Source organism: Saimiri boliviensis, chromosome 11 (assembly GCF_048565385.1).
Source record: "Saimiri boliviensis isolate mSaiBol1 chromosome 11, mSaiBol1.pri, whole genome shotgun sequence".
In the NCBI taxonomy this organism is placed as follows: Eukaryota; Metazoa; Chordata; class Mammalia; order Primates; family Cebidae; genus Saimiri; species Saimiri boliviensis.
This window is the reverse complement of record NC_133459.1, coordinates 100,178,313-100,201,580: the sequence shown is the minus strand read 5'-3', so window position 1 is coordinate 100,201,580 and position 23,268 is coordinate 100,178,313. Positions and strand designations below refer to the sequence as shown.

At 43.5% G+C, this 23,268-nt stretch overlaps 1 protein-coding gene across 3 annotated transcripts in view; it reads left to right on the top strand.

Annotated features, from left to right (window-relative positions):
* Positions 1-13,028: 13,028 nt before the first annotated feature.
* The window catches only part of RAP1A (RAP1A, member of RAS oncogene family), an 87,630-nt gene continuing 77,390 nt past the window's right edge, over positions 13,029-23,268 (top strand). The window contains exon 1 of one of the 3 annotated variants that reach the window (XM_074381256.1): positions 13,029-13,162. The gene's annotated coding sequence lies outside the window, so the exon portion shown is untranslated. Of the gene's footprint in view, positions 13,597-23,268 lie in introns of all 3 variants that reach the window. The other 2 variants (XM_003933461.4, XM_074381253.1) reach the window with 2 other exon arrangements.

Genomic DNA, 23,268 nt, shown 5'->3' with positions numbered 1-23,268 from the left:
CCTGAGTAGCTGGGATTACAGGCACGTGCCACCATGCCCAGCTAATTTTTTTGTATTTTTAGTAGAGATGGGGTTTCACCATGTTGACCAGGATGGTCTCGATCTCTTGACCTCATGATCCACCTGCCTCGGCCTCCCAAAGTGCTGGGATTACAGGCTTGAGCCACCGCACTTGGCACTTTTTTTTAACTCAAATGTTAGTTATTCAAGATTTCTTAACCCTGTGGTTACAGAGCCTTTCATGTTTTTCTTCTGCCTCCATCTAAGCTCATAGGTTATTTCTCCCTAAACTACACACACAGGGTGCTGGTGCTCTGCTCTGTCATTGTATCCCCTGAACAGCAGAAGGCTATTGAGCACAGAGTTGATATTCAATATATAAATATTGATTGACTTTTTTTTTTTTTTTTAATACACGGGGTTTCACCATGTTGGTCAGGCTGGTCTTGCACTCCCGACCTCATGTGATCTGCCCGCCTTAGCCTTCAAAGTGCTTGGATTACAGGCATGAGCCACCGCGCCAGGCCGACTTTTTTTTTTTTTTTTTAGATGGAGTCTTGCTCTGTTGCCCAGGCTAGGGTGCAATGGCATACTCTGAGCTCACTGCAACCTCTGCCTCCTGAGTTTAAGCGATTCCCCTGCCTCAGCCTCCCAAGTAACTGGGATTACAGGCACACACCGCCACACCCAGCTAATTTTTGTATTTTTAGTAGAGACAGGTTTCACCATGTTGGCCAGGCTGGTCTCAAACTTCTGATCTCAGGTGATCTGCCCGCCTCAGCCTCCCAAAGTGTTGGGAGTATAGATGTGAGCCCCCGTGCCCAGCCTGACTGACTTTCAAAATTGTCTTCTAGTTTATTCTGTAACCACCAGCTCTACTACCTTAGTTTACCATCATTCACATACTGCTCTGAAAATCTATACGCTCCTTATGACCTTACAGTCAAAAATGATTGACTCCAGGCCGGGCGCAGTGGCTCAAGCCTGTAATCCCAGCACTTTGGGAGGCTGAGGCGGGTGGATCATGAGGTCGAAAGATCGAGACCATCCTGGTCAACATGGTGAAACCCCGTCTCTACTAAAAATACAAAAAACTAGCTGGGCGTGGTGGTGCATTCCTGTAATCCCAGCTACTTAGGAGGCTGAGGCAGGAGAATTGCCTGAGCCCAGGAGGTGGAGGTTGCGGTGAGCCGAGATCGCGCCATTGCACTCCAGCCTGGGTAACAAGAGCGAAACTCCGTCTCAAAAAAAAAAAAAAAAAAAAAAAATGATTGACTCTATTGGTAATCCCCTTTGCAAAACCCTAAGACTTGTCCCCTCACTCTTCCTTAGAAAAATACTATATTCCTTTAACTGAGTCTCATTTACAAGCAGCAAATGCTAACATGGGAAACTTCATTCTCTGAGTTTACATAGTCTCATAAATTCTATTTTTCTCTTATTTTTCCCCTAATACAGGCTACCCCTGGCTAATCTACAACAATCCTAATCAGTAGAAATTCTGGAAAAACTGAGGTCATAATTTCTGAATCTGGTTTGAATTTGGAATTTGCTCCCTCAGCTCAAAATTAATATTATAAATTTAGTAGAAATGTGTTTTCTACTTTTTGGACTCAAGCTAGTATTTTTACACACAAAGTTTGGTATCTGACTTAACTAGTTACTGAAAGAAAAAGGGCATTTCCAACTCCTTTTCTGCCTTTCTCCTCTCCCACCACTTTCCTCCACCCAATACACACACACACACACACACACACACACACACACACACACACACACCACCAGTCACTGACAATGGGGAAGATGGAGTTCTTCCTCAAATTCCCCTTAGGTTGTATCATTGTTTGGAAGTTATAAGTTCTTATCCAAAAGCAGATGTGGAAAGAATAAGGCGTTTTAGCTTAGCAATATAAAGTAGCATAAACCCCAGGCTTTAATCTTTCTGTAAGTCTGCACTGGTATATAATCTTCCTTCTGGTGAATATAACAGATCCATATTAACAAGTATTTATTGAGTGCTTACTTTGAGAACCAGTGCTATTTTGTCCCTTATATTATCTCATTTAACTTAATTATTACTATTTAAGGTAGTATTCTTGTTTTATAAATGAGAAAACAAATATTCAGAAGTATTAGGTGACTCGTACTGAGTGAGAGAAACATATTTCTTTCATTCCAAGCCCACTGCTCTTTCTTCTTGTCTGATTTTTAACTTTGTGATAATTACAAGAACTGGAACTCTATTACAAGAACTGGAATTACAAGAACTGGAACTCTCTGTACAAAATGGTTATTCTTAAATGATCTATACAGAGTGCAGAATCCTATTACAACAAATACCATTGTAACAAAACTTCTCTCTAAGAAAACCCCATTCTAGAATTGTCAAAGGCTTCTAACTTTCATCTAATAAACATTCAAGGAATATTTTGTAAAAGTTTATCCAAATTTCTCACTGTAAATTTGGAGCTTAGAATGTCTTCAAAATTGGGTTCAAGTATCAGGCACTAAGGGATGGAATAGGAAACCTGACGATATTGTATGATGTTTGATCTGTATTCCTTATACCATAAATAGTTGAGTCTAAAAGTCGTGTTAGCTCAGTTTGTTGGAAAATAAAGTGCAAGTCTATGGAAATAGAAGGGAATAAAAAGCTTCACTTAGATTTTTTTTAAAGGTACTTGGAATCATAATGTCAATTAAAAAAAGTAATTTGGTTAAGGAATAACGATTTTATAAAATAACTTTATAAAAATAGCTAATAGTTTTTGAGCACTTATGATGTATCAGTTAACACTGTACATTTTTTTCTTTTTTCTTTTTTTTTTTTTTGAGATGGAGTCTTGCTGTGTCACCCAGGCTGGAGTGCAGTGGCACCATCTCAGCTCACTACAACCTCCTCCTCCAGGGTTTGGGTCATCCTCCCACCTCGCCCTTCCAAGTAGCTGAGATCACAAGCATGTACCACCACGCCTGGCTAATTTTTGTATTTTTAGTAGAGACGGGGTTTCACCATGTTGGCCAGGCTAGTCTCGAACTCCTGACCTCAGGTGATCCACCTGCCTCGGCCTCCCAAAATGCTGGGATTACAGGCGTAAGCTACCGTGCCCAGCTACCATTGTAATTTTTTTTTTTTTTGGAGGCGGGGGATGGAGTTTCGCTCTTGTTACCCAGGCTGGAGTGCAATGGCGCAATCTCGGCTCACCACAACCTCCGCCTCCTGGGTTCAAGCAATTCTCCTGCCTCAGCCTCCTGAGTAGCTGGGACTACAGGCATGCGCCACGATGCCCAGCTAATTTTTTGTATTTTTTTTTAGTAGAGACGGGGTTTCACCATGTTGACCAGGATGGTCTTGATCTCTTGACCTTGTGATCCACCCGCCTCGGCCTCCCAAAGTGCTGGGATTACAGACTTGAGCCACTGCACCCGGCCACATTGTAAATTTCTTAATGTATTATTTAATCTTCACAACAACCTTATGAAGTAAATGTTATCCTAATTTTACACACAAGGGAACTGAAGCTCAGAATGGTTAATTTGCCCAAGGTCACAGAGCTGGTAAAAAGCAGGATCAGAATTTGAACTCATGCTGTGTGACTCCAGAGCCTACATGTTTAACCACACTTACGGTTGCCAGATAAAATACAGTTACACTTGATTTTTGGATAAACAAATCCTAAATATTGCAAGGAACATATTTTTACTAAAAGTGTATTTTTTGTTTATCTGAAATTCAAATTCAAGTGGGCATCCTCTATTTTTATTTGCTAAATCTAGCAACCCTAACCACACTATTCTGCCTTCTGTAAATTCAGATAATGATATATTTGGGCTGTTTAATTTGCAGTTTACACATGCTTGAGTTTTGTTACAGAATAAGTGATGTTAATTCACATCTACAAAGCGAGGCTCCTGGGTTTCTCTTTCCCTCCATTTATTGAAGGCTGGGTTGGTCTGATGCCAGTCTTCTCTCTGATAGTGCAGCTAAGTGCAAGCTTTTCTCCTCTGATAAGAAAAGACTTCACTTACTGTTGGCACATTCTGGCCTCCTGCCTACACTGGGCTCTCTCTCCAGTGGCCAGCTGTGTCTTGCCTGGTGCTCATCGTTATCCAACTTCCTTGCCTCAGGAATCCTTGACTCTTTCCAAGACTCGCAGAGGTGCATGGCTGAGTAGCAGCTTCCTTCTAGAAAACAGTGTTTACAGAAGGAAACACAAAAGAATCCGTGGGCTAGAACTTAGAATAAAGGGATCCTATATATAAAGTCTGTTGAAAAAAACATATAAATAGGCAATATATGCACCACCAAATGAACAACTCTTGATTCTCCACGTCTTCCACTCTGATTTAGCTCTCTTATAATGCACAATATGCACCTGCCTATATACCTTCTTTTACCACTTGGATCACCTAAGCTAAACATGTTGAAACTGTTTTCAGTGGCCACCTAGAAACCAAATGTATCATCTCTCAGGTCACACAGTGCATTAAAAAAAAATATAAAAGCCTTGAAATTAGCTGATCTTTATCATCTTTTAACAATATGGATAACTGAAAAGCAACTGTCTATTTGCAGGCCTGGATATTTATAGAATTACCTCTATGGTCAAGATGTTTTAAATATTTCAAACAGCCTGAATTTCTATAACCCAAAAATGGAATAATAGTAATAGATGTATTTATTATAACATAGAAATAACATGTTGTCACTGTGTGACAGTTGCTGTGAAGAGTACTGTCCATGCATTATCTTTTATTTTTTACCAAAGCACTATGAAATTCTGTACTCTGTTTTAGGATCATATGACAGACAAGAAAACTGAGGCTACAAGAGGTTGAGTAATTTGTCCAATGCTGCACAGCTAGTGGCAAAACCTGCTTTTAAACCTATGTAGCCTCACCCCAGAGATCATATACTTAATTACTGCATAACAGTACCTATACATTATAAAATCAGTGGTAGATAATGCTTTTTTGGTGAAGATATAGGTTATTTAAGTTTAAATTTATTTGTTTATCTTAAGTTTCAAATCTGTTGCTAGCTCTTTCATCTCATGTAACCAGCCATAAGAGTTGGACAACACTTGGACTGGTCTATGCCCTGGTTCACCTAGACAAGTCCACTAATTATTTGCTTGGATATCACAGCAATGTCAGGTTGCCAAAAAAAAAAAAAATTTTTTTTTTTTTTTGAGACGGAGTTTCACTCTTGTTACCCAGGCTGGAGGGCAATGGCGAGATCTCGGCTCACCGCAACCTCCGCCTCCTGGGTTCAGGCAATTCTCCTGCCTCAGCCTCCTGAGTAGCTGGGATTACAGGCATGCATCACCATGCCCAACTAACTTTTTGTATTTTTAGTAGAGACATGGTTTCACAATGTTGACCAGGATGGCCTCGATCTCTTGACCTCGTGACCCACCCGCCTCAGCCTCCCAAAGCGCTGGGATTACAGGCTTGAGCCACCCCGCCCGGCTTTTTTTTTTTTTTTTTTTTAAAGACGGGGTTTCACCATGTTGGTCAGGCTGGTCTTGAACTCCCAACCTCAGGTGATCTGACCGCGTTGGCCTCCAAAGTGCTTGGATTACAGGTGTGAGCCACCACGCCCAGCTGCCAAAAAAAATTCTAAATGCTTAGTCTCATTTTCTTTTCTTTTCTTTTTTTTTTGAGACGGAGTTTCGCTCTTGTTACCCAGGCTGGAGTGCAATGGCGCGATCTCGGCTCACTGCAACCTCCGCCTCCTGGGCTCAGGCAATTCTCCTGCCTCAGCCTCCTGAGTAGCTGGGATTACAGGCATGCGCCACCATGCCCAGCTAGTTTTTTGTATTTTTAGTAGAGACGGGGTTTCACCATGTTGACCAGGATGGTCTCGATCTCTCGACCTTGTGATCCACCCGCCTCGGCCTCCCAAAGTGCTGGGATTACAGGCTTGAGCCACCGCGCCCAGCCCTCATTTTCTATACTTATCGCAAGATCAACTGGTCAATTTGTCTACCAGCACCACCAATCTATGCACCACATTTTGAGTGGCAGTAATATAGGTAGGATCAGCCTAGTTAATTCAAGTATACAAATAACAAATGAAGTATATGGCGCATTTATATTCTCTACACACACACACACACACACACACACACACACTCCTGAATACTTATTCCTGAAACGTTTACTGAGAACGTACTATATTCTTGTTACTTTCCTAGGCTCTGAGAATATAGTAATGAATAAAGTAAATCAAGTACCTGCTTTCAGGGAACTAATAATTCTAATTCAACCAATGTATTGATACCCAAACATCACCAGTTTGAGGCCTTGCCAATTAACAGCTCTGTGCTTTTGTGTAAATTCATTTAATCCTTCTAAGCAAGTCTTTTGCTTTACAAGATGAGACTAATAATATGTACTTTAATAGCATCATTTGTAGGATTAGATATTGTGAAAACTGTAAAATCACATACCAATGCCAGGTCACATTTTTATCATGTGTCCTTCTTGAGCGAAGGGACTGTATCTTTTCTTGTCTTTGTATCCTCAGCAGCAAGTATAAGGGCTTGCTAAGTAGCAAGCCTCAGTTAAGGCTCATTGAATAAATGTGCCAAAGGTCCTGTATGTGTGAAGTACATTTTTTGTTTAAAATATTATACCTGGCCGGGCGCGGTGGCTCAAGCCTGTAATCCCAGCACTTTGGGAGGCCGAGGCGGGTGGATGACAAGGTCAAGAGATCGAGACCATCCTGGTCAACATGGTGAAACCCTGTCTCTACTAAAAGTACAAAAAAGTAGCTGGGCATGGTGGCACGTGCCTGTAATCCCAGCTACTTGGGAGGCTGAGGCAGGAGAATTGCCTGAACCCAGGAGGCGGAGGTTGCGGTGAGCCGAGATCGTGCCATTGCACTCCAGCCAGGGTAACAAGAGCAAAACTCCGTTTCAAAAAAATAAATAAATAAATAAATAAAAAATAAAATATTATACCTGCTCTTTAAATCCTTAAAATCTATTTTACCAACAGGAAAAGTAAATAAGGCATTGTAGGGCATAGCCTATGTAATTCTACTCTTGCACTATAGATTTCTAAGAATTCAAGCTCTAAAAATGTGTTTTCTAAACATTTATTAGAATTTATTATAAATAAATTATTTATTTATTTATTCTTTTTTTTTTTTTTTTGAGATGGAGTTTCACTCTTATTACCCAGGCTGGAGTGCAATGGCACGATCTTGGCTCACTGCAACCTCCGCCTCCTGGTTCAGGCAATTCTCCTGCCTCAGCCTCCTGAATAGCACGTGCCACCGTGCCCAGCTAATTTTTGTATTTTTAGTAGAGACGGGGTTTCACCATGTTGACCAGGATGGTCGCAATCTCTTGACCTCGTGATCCACCCGCATCGGCTTCCCAAAGTGCTGGAATTACAGGCTTGAGCCACCGCGCCCGGCTATTTATTCTTTTTACTGATATGTATCATGAGCTTCTTAAAGGCTTCAACTGGTCCTAGAAGTAGCTATGCTGGTCCTGTCAGTTCTGAGAATAACTGTGCTCTTTAGGATTACAAACTAGAACTGAGTTGTAAAAGTACCCTAAGTTTGGGGAGCATATGGAAGAGTTTCTCAGCCAATAATAACATGAAAGAAAAAGTACCTAGTGTGTTTATCTTCAAAAGTCTGAACTTCATGTTAGGAAAGTTGCTTCTAGGCCAGGTGCGGTGGCTCATGCCTATAATCCCAGCACTTTGGGAGGCCAAGGCGGGCGGATCATGAGGTCAGCAGATAGAGATCATCCTGGCCAGCATGATGAAACCTGGTCTCTGCTAAAATACAAAAAATTAGCTGGGGGTGGTGGCACATGCCTTCAGTCCCAGCTACTCAGGAGGCTGAGGCAGGGGAATCGCTTGAATCCGGGGGGCAGAGGTGGCAGTAAGCTGAGACAAGATCGTGCCACTGCACTCCAGCCTGGTGACAGAGTAAGACTCCATTAAAAAAAAAAAATGTTGCTTCCAGAGTATCAAGACTTTCTTTTGAGGGCTAGTGATGTTACTGTTAGAGTTAGACAGGGGTATGGATGTCCTACAGATTTCATGAAAGTGCATAACTACATTCAGTGACTCTTTGAAGAGTACCTTATTTTACAAGGTGCCCCTTACACTGCAAGGGGCATTAGCATAATTAAAACACAGTGATTTGCAAGGAATTATATTTAGTAATAAGAATAAAATGAATACACAAAATGCACTATAAGGCAGCACGTAAGTGCCATAGATGAGGAATGAATAGGAACCATAGGACTTCAGAGGAGGGCTCCACTCAGGAGCTGCAATGTGAGATGGACCTTCAAGAGTTTCAACAGATTTTAGGTTTGACAGAGGGAAGGGAGGCATTTTTTGCAGGCAGAGAGGCAGCTTAATAAGTTGACTCCTACGTAAAAAGTTAGCAGGAGTTACAGCAAGTAGTTTGATATACGTGTAAGGGTATAATGGAAGGTAAGGCTAGAAAAGTAGGGTGGAGATACATAATTGGGCAAGTGCCAGATGGACCAGTCTGTACTAAACGTGACGGGGAAATATTGATAGTTTTTAAAATAGGGTGGAGTCATGATCTGGCCAATGCTTTAGGGAGATGGTTTTGGCAAGAACACAAGATAGACTGAAAGGAAGGCCACTAAGCAGGAGACTAAATAGAGCACTGCAAAAGTCTCAACCTAGGTTAACCAATACCTGACCTAGGGTAGTGGCAATAGAGCTAGAGAGGTGGGGGCAAAAGGAAGAGCCCTGTGTGGAAAGTACAGTATTTATACCTGCGCAGTCCAATATAGTGGCTCCTAGTCAAGGCTTTTTTTTTTTTTTTTTTTTTTTTTTTTTGAGACGGAGTTTCGCTCTTGTTACCCAGGCTGGAGTGCAATGGCACGATCTCGGCTCACTGCAACCTCCGCCTCCTGGGTTCAGGCAATTCTCCTGCCTCAGCCTCCCGAGTAGCTGGGATTACAGGCACGTGCCACCATGCCCAGCTATTTTTTTGTATTTTTAGTAGAGACGGGGTTTCACCATGTTGACCAGGATGGTCTCGATCTCTGGACCTCGTGATCCACCCGCCTCGGCCTCCCAAAGTGCTGGGATTACAAGCTTGAGCCACCGCGTCCAGCCTGTCAAGGCTTTTTAAATGTAACTTTAATTAAAATTAAATAAGATTTAAAATTCAGGCCAGGTGTGGTGGCTCACGCCTGTAATCCCAGCAATTTGGGAGGCCGAGGTGGATGGATCACAAGGTCAAGAGATCGAGACCATCCTGGCCAACACGGTGAAACCCCCGTCTCTACTAAAAATACAAAAATTAGCTGGGTGTGGTGGCGAGCACATGTAGCCCCAGCTACTCCGGAGGGTGAGGCAGGAGAATTGCTTGAACTTGGGAGGCAGAGGTTGCAGTGAGCTGAGATCGCACCATTGCACTCCAGCCTGGTGAGAGAGTGAGACTCTGTCTCAAAAAAAAAAAAAAAAATTCAGTTCCTCGGTTGCATTAGCTGCATTTTAAGTGCTCAATAGCTGTATGTAACTTCTGTATTGGACTATGCGGATAAAGAACATTTCCGTCATAGTGCAGTGTTTATTGGACAGTGCAGCTCACTATGCTTTAGGGACTAACTGGGCGTAGGATGAGGAAGATGGATTGGAGGTTCTGTTTGGCAGCTGAGTGACTGAGAAAGGTAGTGCTATGAACAGAAACGAGGAAGTCAGGAGGAGGAGGAGCTGGATTTAGGAAGAAAGGTGTTGTTTAGTTTCTGTCAAATACCAGGCCGGATAAAGTGCCGACACAGATGCTCAGGCATCCCTGGTGAAAGGAAAGGGCAAGGAAAGCAAAGTGCCTGCTGGGCTCTCCCAAAGCTTGTAAAGGAGCCCTGGGAGGATCTAACTGGTTTATCCCCTCCTGCACTCAGCTTCTCCTGTTTGTGCAGCTCCCTGAAGATTATGAGTGGGCAATCCAATTCCTCAACCTTTCTAAACCAGCGGTTCACATACACCATGATGAGAGCAAGCGCCCAAGGGCTTTGCTGTTTTCTTAATTCCTTGGCGCCAGCCTCAACTTTTTTCTCACAGATACTTTATGCTTCCTCTCCCCTAACCACGTTACTCACCCTTCCCCATGCTCAACCTTTGGAAAGTCCCCTTGCCCTCACTTATTTGATTACTTCCTCTCCAGCTACTGCTCACAGGGACCACACTAAACCACTGACTCCACCGCTTTTTACTTGCCTTCTCTTCCCTCCCAGCTTGGATTCCAAGGTCTATCACTATCATCACTCCCTTACATAGTACTCCTACCACTCTCATTGACTTTCCCCAGCAAAACCCAGTCCTTTAACCCCCAAACGATAGAGTGTGTCTGGAGGAGAATCCCACAACCTTGCAGAGTGGTCTCACTTTAATGTATAACCATGGGCCAGGCACAGTGGCTCACGCCTATAATCTCAGCACTTTGGGAGGCCAAGGTGGGTGGATCACGAGGTCAGGTGATCAAGACCATCATCGCTAACACAGTGAAAACCTGTCTTTACTGAAATACAAAAAAAAAAAAAAAAAAAAAAAAAATTAGCCCGGTGTGGTGGCACATGCCTGTAGTCTCAGCTACTCAGGAGGCTGAGACAGGAAAATCACTTGAACCAGGGAGGCGGAGGTTTCAGCGAGCCGAGATGGTGCCACTGCACTCCAGCCTGGGCGACAGAGCAAGACTCCATCTCAAAAAAGAAAAAGGTTTGGCCATCAACTCAAGTGGGCACTCATCGATGTCCATACTATGCTTCTCTAGTCACTTTTCCACTCTTCAAGGAAATTATTTCTCACCTTCTTCTATCACTGCATAAAGAACAGATCTTACCTCATCAATCCCAGTGAGGCAGCCAGCACTTACAGCACTCAGTGGAAACTGGGAAAAGGTCCATACATGTGTGCATGCACGTGTGTGATATATGCAAGACTGCTAAAATGCATCACCTCTCCAGGTGGAGCAATTGGAAAGTGTCCCTTCCTCCAGGCTGATGTGGCCCCAGCAGGGCACATGGCTTGGTGGACAAAACAAGGCTACATTTCAGCTCCCACCTGCCGCCTCTGCTCTGCAGGGGCCTGAGCATGCCACCACCAAATGTACTGCCTAATCTATCTGCATCTGCATCCAGACACTCTTACCTTCTCTCCAGAAACAGCATGTGAGTGCAATCCCTTACTCCTATCCTAGGCCAACCTCTTCACTTCTGTGCTAGATCCAATTGCTTCTCACCTACTTGAGGAGCCTTTTTCTTCAGTTGTTGCATTCTGTGTCATCAGTTTTACCTCTCTAAAGAATCATTCCAGCATACCAACATAAGAATAAGCATTTCCTGTCTTAAAATGCTCTCCCTTGATCTCAAGTACCCCTCTGGCTTCTGCCCTTTTCTCCTTCACAGTAAAGCTTCTCAAAAGCTGTGTAGAACACTTTCTCTTCCTCACCTCCCAACCTATTAACACACCCTAATCAGAATTTCTCCCCGATGACTCCACTGAAACTGTTTTCATCAAGGTCATCGGCAACTTCATCAGGCCAAATCCAGTGTTCAAACTCAGTCCTTATCTTACTCATTTAGCAGTATCTGATAAGACTCGTGACTTCCTCCTTCCTGAAACAATTCTCTTGTTTTCCAATGCTTCACCTCCTGGTGTTCCTCTTGCCCTGACTGGTAGCTCTTTCTCTTTTTCTACTTCATCTCCAAATGTTAGAGTGCCTCTTGGTCCTTTCCTCCAGCTACCTCCTCTCCCTATGTGATCCTAACGGGACCTAAGACTTAAAAAGCATCTATGTGCTAATGAATCCCAAATGTATCTCTCTCGACTCATGTCAATTGCTTATTCAACATCTCGGCTTGTATGTATAACAGGTACCTTAAACATAACATGTGCAAAAAAGCCTCTTGATTTCCCCATCCCCAAATCTGTGCCTCCTTTTCATTAAATGGCACCACCATCAAATCAGTCATCGGGAGCGAACCTAAGAATCAACTCTGATTTCCTTTTGTTCTTTCACATAGTATGCCCCAAATCCAAATACATTCCAATCATAATGTATCTAAATACAATAAAATAGCCTTCTTCTCATCCTGTCCGTGGCTGCCAGGCTACTTAATCCAAGCTACCGTACTGGTATCCCAAGGACATCTGTGCTTCCCTATTGTGTATTTTACACACATCAGCAAGACTAACTTTTAAAAATGTGAATCAGATGCGGTCATTCCTCGGCTCACCCTACTCCTATGGTTTCCAGTTCCTGTTATAAGGCCCGCAGGTTTCACTGGATCTGGCCACTGGCCCACCTCTCTGAGCCTAGCTGGTACTGCTCTCGGGCTGGCTGACGCTGCACAGCCACGCCGGCCTTTCACTGTTTCTGCAACATGGCAGGCATATCCCTACTTCTGGGTTTATGGCTGATTTTCTCTTAGCCTGGAAAGGCTATTCGTCCTCCCGGCCCCCGCGTTTGCGAGACTTACTCCTTCATACGGTGTGTATGGGCTCAAAGGTCTTGGAGAGGCAGTATCTGACCAGGTGTAAAGTCACCCTATCCCCTGTTTGTTTTTCTCCACACCACTTGTCACTACCTGCAGTTTTTGTCACTTGTTTGTCGTCTGTATCCCCTCTCCCACTCCACTAGCATGCTTTCTGCAAGAGGGTCTTTGCCTGTCTATGACTTTATCCCTTTGCGCTTAGTTAGAACAGCGCCTGGCACCTAACAGGTGCTCAGTTAGTTCTTGTCGAATGATTGCGTTCCCTCCAAATTTTCTTCTTGAATCTTTGGACCCTTCCTTAATTTTTTTTTTCCGGTCTTACCCACCTCCCATCCCGCCCTGTGCAAAGCTATAACTCCCCGCCCCTTCCCGGTTGTTCCAGGACTTCCCCGCTCCCCGCTTAAAGTGCGCGGCTCCTTTAAGCGGACTCGGGAACGCCGCGGGGAAGGCGGGGCCGAAGCCCATTCGTCGCCAACGTGGAGGGGCGGGGCTACGTGCTGCGTGCGTGCGCGTTCTGGAGGAGGCGCCGCCGCCGCTCCCGAGGCCGCCGCTGCCGTCGCCGCGCAGAGCCGGAGCAGGAGCCACGGGCGAGAGGAGGGAGGAGGAGGAGGAGGAGGAGGAGGAGGAGGTGGAGGAGGTGCCGGACCAGGGGGGTGAGTGAGGGGCGGGGAGCCCTAGACTGCCCCAGAGGGAGCGGGGGGCGCGGGTCGGCGGAGCCGATGGTGGGTCGGCGGAGCCGATGGTGAGGCGGCTCCTGTCGCTGGTCAGTCGCCTGGCTCCCCCTTCCTCCTCCGCGTTCCGTCGGTGTCCGGGGCGGCGGCCCGGGGGCCTGGCCGGCGGGAGGGGCCGGAGATCAGGGAGGCCCGGCCACTGCCAGGGCCAGAGCCAACCACGCCCGCGGACCGACCCGGTCGACTGTAGGCCTGCGGGAGATCGTCGGGAGGGGCCCCGGCCGGCTGCGGGAGAGAAAGAGGACATTGTGTCCCCCACCCTTCAACTCCCCGAGGTGTCATAGCACAAGCCCGTTTCCCTTGCCGTCTCCCCAGACTCGGTGCCCTCGCCCATCACTGCCTGAGAGACTTAGAAGGTTGGACATCGCTGCCTTCCTCCTCTTGCATGTCCCCTGTCTGGGGTCAGAGCTTCCTTCCAACCCACCTCTCCCTTTCGGCGGGGCACACGGGGAGGGGGTTGAAAGGTTGGGTGAATTCTCTGTCCTCTGTCCTCTGCTGTAGAAGTGCGGACAGGTTGGAGCGTTGCTATGTCCGTGTTCACTTCTGTCAGGGTTCAGGGTCTCCTTTTCCTTCCTTTATTCCCCCAGTGAATAGGGCTGACATCTCTACCTCCCACTCCACCTTCCAGCCCCTTTCCCGCCTTCTTTACCCCCAGGTCTTCCGTAGCTTACCATGTGTTCGCCTTTTCAGTGTTACTTTTCATGGGTCTCTGCTTCTTCCCTGAATTTTGTTAGGGAAGAGGTCACAGTGTGATTCTTCTAATCTTTCAAACTAACGTTGGTAAGAGCATCTCTTGCCCCCCCCTTACTCAGGAAGTTAAGGACAGTGTCTTCAGCGGAATTGTGTAATTTACTGCTACGGGGAGAAGATGAGAGGAAGACATTTGTGCCTGCAAAATGGGATCTCCTCACAGGGCTGAGATCCAGAGTTTAGGGAACCTTTGACCTCTGGGAAAAAGAACTACTGTTGAGAAGTAATGCGTTCTGTTTCGGGAGGGAGAATCATTTTGTTCCTTATTTGAAGGTAGGAGGCATAGAAAGTGAAATAGAATAATAGAGCAGAAGGTGATTGGGCCACAGCCCTACAGGTAGCCACTCTTTTCTCCTTCTTAGGTGGTGGATGATGGTTTTGTTACTACAGTAAGATTATAGAGTCTCAGCTTTTAGATTTAACTTGGGGCTCCTACCTTCAAAAGCGTGAAGGGCTGTCTCAGAAGAGATGTTGCTGGAAACAGGATTTGGAAACTTTCTTTGGGTTTCCTGTCAGAATGTGTGGGGGTGGACATGCCTATGTGTAGTTTTTCTTTACTTGTGATGTAATTTATTTCTGTGATACTTTGACATAATAAGCATTAAATTAGGCCCCAGACTTTCTGTCTTTATTATTCGTTCCTGTACCATTTTTGTTTTGAAATTATATAGTTTGATATTCTTTTGTAGATATTTCAGGGGCTCTCGTCTAATTTCCTGGGTGTTTAAATTATGGTCTACCTCAGATATTATCAGCTGTAAGGTATTGAGGATCATACATGTTCAGTATTTGTTGAATGAATCGAATGATTACCAAGATGAGTCTAGGTGTTAAATCTTCTGTCCTTTTGAGAAGTACCCTATATTAGGATATTGCAGTCCACTTCCAGATTGTAAAACAGTAATTCTTAACCTTTTCTAGGCCACTGACACCTTTGAGAATATGATGAAATATATAAACTCTCTCCTCAGAAAAAAGTTAATAGGCATTTATTCACAAAATTTTGCATTAGTGTTAGGGACCCTCTGAGGCCAACCATAAGCATCTGTCTTAAAAGTGAACTGGATGGAATCCCTGAGTGTTGCTCAGTTCATATTAAAACAGCTCAAAAGCCTTGTTCACTTTTTGTATGGCCTCAGGAAGGACAGTATCTATACTTAATATACCCCAGAAGTTAAGTATATTGGTATACGTTGACCCTGTAGTCCTTCTGGAAATGAATCCCCAAGGAAATATTCCAAGAGAAAGAAAATGTTGTATATGCACATGTTCATTTAATTATTTTAATAGATGGGAAGAAAAGGAAACTATATGTCCAACAGCATAAAGATACACAATTTTGCAATCACTGAAAAAGGTTAGAATTGAAGATTAATAATCTCCTAATTGATCTTCTAGCTTCCACTCTTGCCCCTCCACCCCAAACTGATTTCCACACAGCAGCTACAATGATGCTCACAAACTTATAGTCAGAGCAAGTCTTTCTTCTGTTCACAACTGTCCAGTGTTTTCTCATCTCATTCACAGTGAAATCCGAAGTTCTTACCGTGGCATACAAGCCTTCCAGCAGCCCAGCTGTTTCTATAATCTCAAGTCCCTTTACTTTTGCTCTTGCTTACTGTACTCCAGCCACACTGGCCTCCTAGTTCTCAAAAAGGTCAAATACACTCAGGTGTCTGCACTTGCTGCCTTCTCTGTCTATAACCTTTTTCCCCAAGGCAGTATACATCCCTAACTTCCTTCACGTCACTGCACCGGTCTCAGGTCTTCCCTTACTACCCTTCCCTGCCACTGTTTCTATCCCCATCACCTTACTCTTAAGACTCTTAGCTGGGCGCGGTGGCTCAAGCCTGTAATCCCAGCACTTTGGGAGGCTGAGGCGGGTGGATCACGAGGTCGAGAGATCGAGACCATCCTGGTCAACATGGTGAAACCCCGTCTCTACTAAAGATACAAAAAATTAGCTGGGTATGGTGGCACGTGCCTGTAATCCCAGCTACTCAGGAGGCTGAGGCAGGAGAATTGCCTGAGCCCAGGAGGCGGAGGTTGCGGTGAGCCCAGATCGCGCCATTGCACTCCAGCCTGGGTAACAAGAGCGAAACTCCGTCTCAAAAAAAAAAAAAAAAAAAAAAAAAGACTCGGTTATACTGATCTTGACAGCCACGATTGTTGGTAAACATTTCATGGTAATGTCATTTTTACACTTGCATTGGACATTATTATTTAACATTTAAAAAATAATGTCAGCCATAAAAAGAGATCTTTCAGATTGTTAGGTTGAATTTTTCAATAGCTCACATTTAAAGTTTGGATATTAGCTTACCTCTCTTCAACATTCAACAACAGGGTGCTAATTGTTGGATACAGAGATGAATTAGAGTCTCTGCCCTTGTCTGTTATGATTTGTATTGTAATACGTAAGTCATTCTAGACCTTGTGAGTGTTTACTGTTACCCGTGAACTTTAGTGTATGGTTGATGATCTTTAATATAAAATAGGGATTAGACATCCAAATGTTCATGTGGTAATTGCTTTTTATCCTTACAAAGGGATATTTTTAAAAATAAAAAAAAGTTTTTTTGAGAGGGAGTCTTGCTCTGTCACCCAGCCTGAAGCGCAATGGTGCAGTCTTGGCTCACTGCAACCTCTGCCTCCTGGGTTCAAGCGATTCTCCTGCCTCAGCTTTTTGAGTAGCTGGGATAACACATGTCCACCACCATGCCCAGCCAATTTTTTAAAATTTATTTTATATATATATAAAGAGATGGGGTTTCTCCCTGTTGGCCAGGCTGGTCTCGAACTCCTGACCTCAGGTGATCCGTTCACCTCCGCCTCAAAGTGCTGAGATTACAGGTGAGAGCCACTGCGCCCGGCCTACCAATTTTTTTTTTTTTTTTTTTTTTTTTAATTTTTAGTAGAGATGGGGTTTGACCATGTTGACCAGGCTGACCTCGAACTCCTGACCTCAAGTGATCTAACCACCTTGGCCTCCCAAAGTGCTGGTATTACAGGCATGAGCCACTGTGCACATCAACAAAGGGATTTTTAGTGGTTATCTGTAATTCATTTAATTTCTGTTTTGTATGATGTTTTTAGAATTTCATAGCTGTGACAGCCCCATGTTTTGTTCTTTGCAGTAAATTATATAGGTACTTAGTTGAAGACTCACAGTTGATTTTTAATTGTAATTCTTTATAGTTGTTCAAAAAAAAAGACTATTGTTTTTGTTAAATAGGTTAACATTGCATCTTTGAAATTTTACTTGGTTTATAGGGGATGATGATACGAGTCTGTTTTGATAGAAAATTATACCACTGAGGGCTTTGCCCAGAATTTCTGGTTCTGGAATCTAGGTGGCTTGATTTGGCATAGGTGGGGAGCTTTGACATCTATACAAAGGAGTGGGTTAAACCACTTGAGTTCCTTGAAAGCACCTTGCTGTGTTTCTGACGTGATAGGGACACTGTAAATGTTCATTGAACCTCAGATAATTTCTAATCTCCTGATTCTAAAATTCTCTTATTTTATATGGTCAAAAATAACTAATGTAAAGCATTTATATTTTAATATTGGTATACATTTGAAATTGTGAATGTAAGTTTACTTGTTCATAATGTCCCTTTTCAAATTAATTGGGTATAATAATTAATTGATTAGGCCTAATTAGTTGTAAGAAGAGTTACAGCATATTTCCAAGTGTTTATTGCTTATTCTGATGTCATTTAATTGCGTTACTTAATGCCAGATCATATCTTAAGAAGATTAGCATTAAACAAAAATATTTAAGCTTTAGGCCGGGCGCGGTGGCTCAAGCTTGTAATCCCAGCACTTTGGGAGGCCGAGGCGGGTGGATCTCGAGAGATCGAGACCATCCTGGTCAACATGGTGAAACCCCGTCTCTACTAAAAATACAAAAAAATTAGCTGGGCATGGTGGCGCCTGCCTGTAATCCCAGCTACTCAGGAGGCTGAGGCAGGAGAATTGCCTGAACCCAGGAGGCGGAGGTTGCGGTGAGCCGAGATCGCGCCATTGCACTCCAGCCTGGGTAACGAGAGTGAAACTCCATCTCAAAAAAAAAAAAAAAAAAAAAAAAAATTTAAGCTTTAGTATTTTACTGAGACTGATGAAGTGTCCATTTTTTCTTTAATCATGTACATGAAGTTTGGGGATTATAAGCAGCAGTTTTAGGCTGGGCATGGTGGCTCACGCCTGTAATCCAGCCCTTGGGAGGCTGAGGCGGGTAGATTATGAGGTCAGGAGTTCAAGACCAGCCTGACCAAGATGGTGAAACCCCGTCTCTACTAAAAACTACAAAATATTAGCCAGGCAAAGTGGCAGGCACCTGTAATCTCAGTTGCTCAGTAGACTGAGAGAGGAGAATCGCTTGAACCTGGGAGGCAGAGGTTGTAGTGAGCTCAGATTGCACCATTGCACTCAGTCTGCACGACTCAGCGAGACTCGGGTGTCTCAAAAAAAAGAAAAAAAAAAAAAAGCAGTAGTTTTTATGTGCTTTTCAGTTTTTCATATACAAAGATAATGTTAATATTAGCTCACTTACATTTTGAAACTTTTGTACTAGTGGTATAGCTTCGTACTGCATAATTCACATTCTCAGTCCCCTGCACACAGTTGTGAGATGACTAGTGAAGAGGGCGCTTTGTTTCAAAGTTAAGTGATCCAGATGAGTACTGAACCTATAAGCTTAGCTTTGTTCACTCTCATGATGTTGTGATCAACAAAGCAGTTCAACAGAGAACCATGTCACACTCTCATTTCTGCTTGAAAATAAGCCTTTTAGAGGTAGAAGGTACAAATATGCATATACACATGCACCAATGAAAAAAGGAAGTTGTGTATGGTTACTAAGGTAGAGTTGAAACAGGAAATAGTGTGTTTTTATAAGTGGTTTTAAAAAATTCTTTTAATAAAATTTTCAGAAGTGTATGATGTACACATGGAAAATTAAATGCTTTATGAAATAAATGCCAATCAGTAGACAAGTTAATGGCTTTTTTGAAAGCACTAATTGGCTGGGCGCAGTGGCTTATGCCTGTAATCCCAGCACTTTGGGAGGCCAAGGCAGGCGGATCACTTGAGGTGAGGAGTTCAAGACCAGCTTGGCCAACACGATGAGATCCTATCTCGACCAAAAATATTTTAAAAATTGGTAGCGCGCAGCTGTAATCCCAGCTACTTGGGAGGCTGAGGCAGGAGAATTGCTTGAACCCGGGAAGCAGAGGTTGCAGTGAGCTGAGATCTTGCCACTGCACTCCAGCCTGGATGACAGAGCGAGACTCCATCTCAAAAAAAAAGAAAAGAAAAAGAAAAGCACTAATGATTTATTTACTTAGGCTATATAAATTTAGGTTAGATAAATCTGAGAAAAAAATTTCTTTATAAATCACTCATTTTTCCAATGTTTCTTGTCTCTAACCTATTTAGTTCACACTGATAGAGTGGTTCAAAGTGTTTTAAGTTAACCAAATTTAAAATTGAATATGTAATTGTATGTTTTGATGTTGCAATGTATTTAATTTAAATAAGGCTGTATTTCATAAGAATAGCAGTATATTAAACTAAAAAAAACTAATAAAAGATGCTGCTGGGTTAATTAAAACTTGAAGTGCCTTACCTTGAACTCATAGTTGTATACACCTATAACATGCTACTCATTCATGGTTTTTTTGTTTTTGTTTTTGTCTTTATTTTGCATTGCCGTGCTGTACCCACTTATTCTGGATGTAAAAGATAATTTTGGGCCGGGCGCGGTGGCTCAAGCCTGTAATCCCAGCACTTTGGGAGGCCGAGGCGGGCGGATCACGAGGTCGAGAGATTGAGACCATCCTGGTCAACATGGTGAAACCTCCTCGTCTCTACTAAAAATACAAAAAACTACCTGGGCGTGGTGGTGCGTGCCTGTAATCCCAGCTACTTAGGTGGCAGGAGAGTTGCCTGAGCCCAGGAGGCGGAGGTTGCGGTGAGCCGAGATCGTGCCATTGCACTCCAGCCTGGGTAACAAGAGCGAAACTCTGTCTCAGAAAAAAAAAAAAAAAGATAATTTTGTTTGTGATAGGACTGTGGTTTTGTTTTTGTTTTTATTTTTTTAGCTGTTTTCTTTTTTGTTTGTTTGGTTTTTGCCTTTAGCAAAGACAAAACTGTAAAAAGAGGCACAAAGAACTGGATACAACTGTTTGGACGTATCCCAAATGTAGTTTGTATGACTCTAAGTTAATAATGGAAATCTCTTATTGTTGACAGTAGGTTTTAGATATGTCAGATGTGTAATCCAGAGAGTAAATTCACTCACTATTTTTTTTTTTTTTTTTTTTTTTTTTTTGAGACGGAGTTTCGCTCTTGTTACCCAGGCTGGAGTGCAATGGCGCGATCTCGGCTCACCGCAACCTCCGCCTCCTGGGTTCAGGCAATTCTCCTGCCTCAGCCTCCTGAGTAGCTGGGATTACAGGCACGCACCACCATGCCCAGCTATTTTTTTTGTATTTTTAGTAGAGACGAGGTTTCACCATGTTGACCAAGATGGTCTCGATCTCTTGACCTTGTGATCCACCCGCCTCGGCCTCCCAAAGTGCTGGGATTACAGGCTTGAGCCACCGCGCCCGGCCCACTATTTTCAATGATATTTTAAAATTCTATTCTAGACAAGTTGGCTATATCATAAAACATTAAGCAAGAAGGCACTAAATTAAATATTGTAGCAGTTGAAATTTAACACTAATCTTTCAGTTTTACACAGTTAACAATCTAGCCCAAATCTATTGATACCTTTGGAACTACCCTTTAAATTCCATCCTATGCTTGTGAAAAAGTTGCATAATTTCCCTCTCCCCTCCCCAACCTTCCCCTCCTTCTTTTCTTTAACTTCCTTTCTTTTTTTCTTTCCATTTCCCTTTTTCTTTCAGAGTCTTGCTATATCACCCACACTGGTCTCCACCTCCTGAGCTCAAGCTATCCTCCTGCCTTAGCCTCCTGAGTAACTGGGACTATAGGCGTGTGCCACCACAGTTAATTCATAATTTCATTGATGGATTTCAGATTCAGTCATTGAACAGATATTTGAGTAACCCCAGACTAGGCTCTTTGATGGATACTGAGATGTGAAGGTGTAGTTTCTGCTTTAAGGAATTTATAGTCTAGCAGTTTATTTTGTTTGCCACAGCCTATCATGTTTTATAAATCCAGGTTGTATTTTCATGATAGATTGAAAATAGAATGATATTTATTTTTAAGTAGAATAAATTGTGAACATTTCAAATTCTCTTAGTCAGTGAACAGCTATTTCTTTTTTAAAAAAATTTTAAATTTTAAATTAAAAAATTTTTTTTAAGACGGGGTTTTACCATGTCGGTCAGGCTGGTCTTGAACTCCTGACCTCAGGTGATCCACCCACCTTGGCCTCCAAAGTGCTTGGATTACAAGCATGGGCCACCACTCCTGGCCAGTGAACAGCTATTTCTGTGGTCTTGTTTTCTAACAGCTTCTTAGACCAAATCAGTTTCCCAGTTGTTTAAAATAGAGTTAAATAAGAATTGTTGCCGGGCGCGGTGGCTCAAGCCTGTAATCCCAGCACTTTGGGAGGCCGAGGTGGGCGGATCACAAGGTCGAGAGATCGAGACCATCCTGGTCAACATGGTGAAACCCCGTCTCTACTAAAAATACAAAAAACTAGCTGGGCGTGGTGGCGCGTGCCTGTAATCCCAGCTACTTAGGAGGCTGAGGCAGGAGAATTGCCTGAGCCCAGGAGGCGGAGGTTGCGGTGAGCCCAGATCGTGCCATTGCACTCCACCTGGGTAACAAGAGCGAAACTCCGTCTCAAAAAAAAAAAAAAAAAAAAAAAGAATTGTTTGCTTTACTGCCTATATTACTTAAGTCCAAGACGTATTTGTTTGTAAATAGCTTTTCTGCATATGTGTACATATAAATACACACACAAACACACACACACACACGCACGCATGTATATACACACCACATTGTAGGGAAGTTGTTTTCTGGTTCAGCTATCAATTTCAATTCTCTGTTTAATGTCAGAAGTTGTTTTATAGAATGGCATGTTAATGTTTTTTTCTCTAATGATTTTTTTTTTTGAGGCAGAGTTTCGCTCTTGTTACCCAGGCTGGACTGCAATGGCGCGATCTTGGCTCACCGCAACCTCCACCTCCCAGGTTCAGGCAATTCTCCTGCCTCAGCCTCCTGAGTAGCTGGGATTACAGGCACGTGCCACCATGTCCAGCTAAATTTTTTTGTATTTTTAGTAGAGACGGGATTTCACCATGTTGACCAGGATGGTCTCGATCTCTCGACCTCGTGATCCACCCGCCTCGGTCTCCAAAGTGCTGGGATTAAAGGCTTGAGCCACCGTGCCCGGCCCCTATAATGATTAAAATCATCCATGGCCGGGCGCGGTGGCTCAAGCCTGTAATCCCAGCACTTTGGGAGGCTGAGGCGGGTGGATCACGAGGTCAAGAGATCGAGACCAACCTGGTCAACATGGTGAAACCCCGTCTCTACTAAAAATACTAAAAATTAGCTGGGCATGGTGGCGTGTGCCTGTAATCCCAGCTACTCAGGAGGCTGAGGCAGGAGAATTGCCTGAACCCAGTAGGCGGAGGTTGCGGTGAGCCGAGATCGCGCCATTGCACTCCAGCCTGGGTAACAAGAGCGAAACTCCGTCTCAAAAAAAAAAAAAAAAAAAAATCATCCTTTGCCACTAAAGTCAACTATCTGCTAGGACAGAAATGTGCAAATAGACAACATGCATAAATGTGCATTTTTAGTGAATGTTGTTAGCTTGCCAGTTTTCTTTTTTTTTTTTTTTTTTTTTTTTTGAGACGGAGTTTCGCTCTTGTTACCCAGGCTGGAGTGCAATGGCGCGATCTCGGCTCACCACAACCTCCGCCTCCTGGGCTCAGGCAATTCTCCTGCCTCAGCCTCCTAAGTAGCTGGGATTACAGGCACACGCCACCATGCCCAGCTAATTTTTTGCACCTTTAGTAGAGACGGGGTTTCACCATGTTGACCAGGATGGTCTCGATCTCTCGACCTCGTGATCCACCCGCCCTCGGCCTCCCAAAGTGCTGGGATTACAGGCTTGAGCCACCGCGCCCGGCCTTTATTTTCAAGATTCTCTTCTCTTCCGACTTAATTATGATGTGCTTATAAGGCAACAATAATATATTTAGTTAGTTTGCAAAATGAGAATAATTTTTCTGGTTTTTCCATTTTGCATGTTTTGAGTTAGGATTAATTGGACATGTGTTATT